Below are 4385 nucleotides of genomic sequence, written 5' to 3' on the forward strand. Positions count from 1 at the left end.
AAAAAAAAAAAAAGATATTTCCAAATTATCCTTGCTGTTTACAGTAGCATTTTTTCTATTTCTTTATATTCATAAGTATCTTGAGAAACCTTTGACACTGACAGATAATTATTTGATGATGAAGAGAAAAATGATGATAATGATTATAATGATAATGACCACTATCACAATGTATGTTAAACACTGTACCGAACCATAATTTTCCTAAGCAACCGAAATTTCCTCACCTGGAAGACTGCTTGTCATCAGCTGAAATTAATAGCAAGTACGGGGGGCGTTTCCAAATTCTCTTAGACATATCTCCTATCTATGAAAACAGTAAGGAGCTTCAACTAGAGTCATTCTTTCCTCAAATATATATTTATGCATGCAAATGTATATTTATGAATATTGATATACATATGTATGTGTTGTCAGCATAAAAAATGAAAATATAGCATTGCTGCATACATTATCTCATTTAAGCTTTAGAGAAATCATGTAAGGCAGATATTTTAATCACAATTTTATATATAAAGAAAATGTTCAAGGAGTATTGAATGTTTTCCAAAGAGTACAGAGATAGTCATCAGCAATATCAGGTTCAAACACAACTGTCTGGTTGCAAGTTTCGTAGTTGATAAAAAAAAGGTCAAATATTGCCACTACCAGTTTGATCTATTTGGTGGCCGAGTTATATCTCTAGGGATAACACTAATTGGTTAGGAAATTATCTTCATATAGAGTTGATGCAAGTCCTCGTGCCAGCCCTGAAAAGAGCCTATCATTGTAAAGCCAACATTTATTAAATGTGTTACCAAGACTAGTCACTTAATTTCAGTAAGCCTCAGTTTTTCTTATTATAGGGATGATATCCACTTAATAACTTAATTTAATAGTAAAGATAATATTTATGCTGACTGATGTGATGATGGAGAATGTAAAGAGCTCAGTATAGTGCTTGGCATTTAGTAAAAAATCATTAAAATTGACCTGTAATTATTTTTATTATTGTCCATAGGGTACAGTTCGTGCCAATACTGCATAGAATTTGTGAGATACTCCAGGATGAAAGCAAGATTTTTTTAACTTACTAGTTTTAATAAAGATTATATAAGGGAAAAGTGGACATTAATTTTTCTTAGCTTATAAGAGTTGCTATATAACCAAAAAAACAAGACATTGAAGTATCTTTTGTAAGAATAGGCACAGTCTCAAACAGAAAAGTGGCACTGACTGAAAAAAACAGGGGCTGATTAAAAAAATAAAAATAAAAAGATACAGAGTAGAAGATTTAGAGGAAGAGAGAAACTGACACATTTATGGATGCTCTGTGACACAAGCTGTATTTAGCCCCTCTGCTGCCTTGTGCCAGTTGATTAAGACTGGGAACATTTTCCTAAGTTGTGTGAGAGAAGCACAGCTGTCGTGTTCAGGAACTTGAGTAAGAAACGTATGCTTCCTGCCAAGCTTTCACTGGGTACAAGCTCAAAGCTTCACAAAAACAGAATGGTTTTGAAAATGATTGGAAAGATTCATTCTCCCTGACAGATGGAAAGTATCAGAGATTAGAAAAGTGTGCCTGTGTGAGCATGCACATATGCGTATATGTGTGTGTGCACACCCACGCTTGCACACATGCATTTGGTGAGGAGGCTCTCAGTAGAACTTGAAAACTTTATTAAGAGTTTTGGGCTTCTCTATTACTGCATTGTGTTTTCTCCCATGCCTATTTTCTTAAATGAATAATCACGATCATTTTTCCATGGGCCTGAGCAGTTGAGGAGTAAGGGCTTACCCCAGCCTTGGCATATATAATAGTTTGTAGAACCTGTTTCAAAAGCTAAACACACCCCCCCCACACACACACAAACACAAACAAATATACAAATATACAGTTCACCATTTTGCCATTATAAACTCATAAAATGGCATACCCACTCAGCTTTTATAACAAGGAAAATGGACCTTGTTTTTGATTCAAAAAGATATTAAGGAAAAAAGAAAATGAAAAACAGAGATGATTTTTCCCCCTATGTCCTTCTATTCTTTGGATATTTTAATCTTACCTCTCATGTGGGATGATTAGACCAGTCAAGGTAACTATGGCAACACTCAATCCCAGAGTTGAGGAGCAGCCTGAAGTTTAGCCAAGAGCTCACTGCATCATTGCTTTTTTGCCTAGCAATTGTAGAAGCAGTTGATGGAGTTTTCATATGCTTCATATGCTTGATGTGGCCACTGTGATTAAGGGCCAGTTTGAGGGATGCGGATGCTCTTCCATTATTCTGAAACCTTAAACTAACTTAGAGAACAAAATATTGGTATTGCTGGAGTCAGAAACTATAAATATACGTGTGATCTCATCCTTAGAGGATCATCCTTCAAATATAGGCATACGTCACAGATATTGTGGATTTGGTTCCAGACCACTGCAATAAAGGAAATATTGCAATAAAGCAATAAAGCAAGACACATGGATTTTTTAGTTTCCCAATGCATATAAAAGTTATGTTTACACTATTCTGTGGTCTATTAATTGTGCAATAGCATTATGTCTAAAAAAAAGTACATACCTTAATTTAAAAATATATTATTTCTGAAAAAAGGCTAACCATTATCTGAGCCTCAGAGAGTCATAATATTTTTGCTGGTGTAGGGTCTGACCTCAATGTTAATGGCTGCCAAGATCAAGATAGTAGTTGCTGAACATCAAGAGAGGGGAAGTGGCAATTTCCTAAAATAAGACAACAAGTTTGTTGCATCAATTGACTCTTCCTTCCAAGAAAAATTCTTTACAACATGCAATAGCATTTTACCCACTGTAGATCTTCTGTCAAAATTGGATTCAACCCTCTTAAACCCTGTTGCTAAAGTTTATGTAATATTCTAAATTCTTCGTTGTCATTTCAACAATTTCCACAGCTTCTTCACCAAAAGTAGATTCCATCTCAAGAAGCCACTGTCCTTGCTCACCCATACGAAACAACTACTCATCCATTGAAGTTTTATTATGAGATTGCAGCAAGTCAATCACATCTTTAAGTTCTACTTCTAATTCTATTTTTCTTACTACTTCTACCACATCCACTGTCACTTCCTCCACTAAAGTCTTGAACCCTTCAAAGTCATCCAGAAGGACAGGAATTGACTTCTTCCGAACTCCTGTGATTGTAGATATTTTGACCTCTTCCCATGAATGATGAATGTTCTTAATGGCATCTAGATGGTGAACCTTTCCAGGAGGTTTTTAATTTACTTTGCCCAGATTAAATTAAGGTGATCATCTGTCCTCTTTATATGTCCAGCAGAGGAAAGGGTAAACTATCTTTTCATGAAAATATCTTTTGAAGCCTCTATAATTTTTGTACACACAAAATTCGATATTTAAAATGAAATTACTAGGCATGTGAGTAGACAGGACCAAATAATTGATGTATATGAGAGAGAAAAAAGAGGTAAAATAGAAGCAAGTCACAAATTAGCCAGTTATTGAAGTTCTCAGAAAAGACTCTCAAGTAATTATAAATAATCTCTATAAGAAAATAGAGAAATAGTTAAATAAGTACAAAAAAAGAGGTAGAATTTAAACAGAGTATAGGAACCTATAAAAATTAAAATTAAAAATAAAAAAAAATGTTGTTAGAAGTCAAAAGAGTAGCTTTTTTTTTTTTAAGGGGAGACTTCAGGAGAGCAATAAAAGAGCATTAAGAATAATGGGGTAGGGGGAAATGAAAAGATGATAGAGGCTTTGTTCATGCTTTTTGCAACCAAATCAAAGTTGTGACAGAAACATGGAGCAAAGGGCAAGGAAAGTCGCCTGGAATCTAGATGAACAGAAGCCCTACAACTAGTGAGAGAAATAATTAATCAATCTACAATGATAAAAGCTAGGAGGCTGCCGGTCCCGAGGGGCTGCGTGGGACAGAGGGTACAGCAGTGGCAGCCGGCAGCTGCCGACATCTCTTAAAGGGACCATGTCTGCAAGAGGACTTTTGCAGTGATAGACCTGCTCGCTCTGAGCACCAGCATTCAGTTAGCTGCACCCGGGACACCAGGAACTTAGAGGGGGACACTGAGTTGTCAGAGTGAAGGGCAAAAATGAGGCTCTCTCCCAGGTAGAAGTGCTGACGGTATCCATTATTTCTCTGTTGAGTGTTCCCCCCAGCCAAGTGTGCAGACACAGTTCCTCCATAACTGAGACACCAAACTGGATAACAGAGGTGGTTCCACACAGAGTATTCCCTGAAATTCTGCCTCCTCCAACTCACTGCCCCACCCAAGCCACATCCAGGTGTGTACTTGACAGTCCGGTGTGCCTTACTGAGGAGCACCAAGACTCACACTGGTGGCAGCTGGCCATGGTTTCTGGTGTGGTTTCTTGAAGCAACTATAAGCACAGCATC

The sequence above is a fragment of the Pteropus vampyrus genome, unplaced genomic scaffold (assembly GCF_000151845.1).
Source record: "Pteropus vampyrus isolate Shadow unplaced genomic scaffold, Pvam_2.0 Scaffold130, whole genome shotgun sequence".
Classification (NCBI taxonomy): domain Eukaryota; kingdom Metazoa; phylum Chordata; class Mammalia; order Chiroptera; family Pteropodidae; genus Pteropus; species Pteropus vampyrus.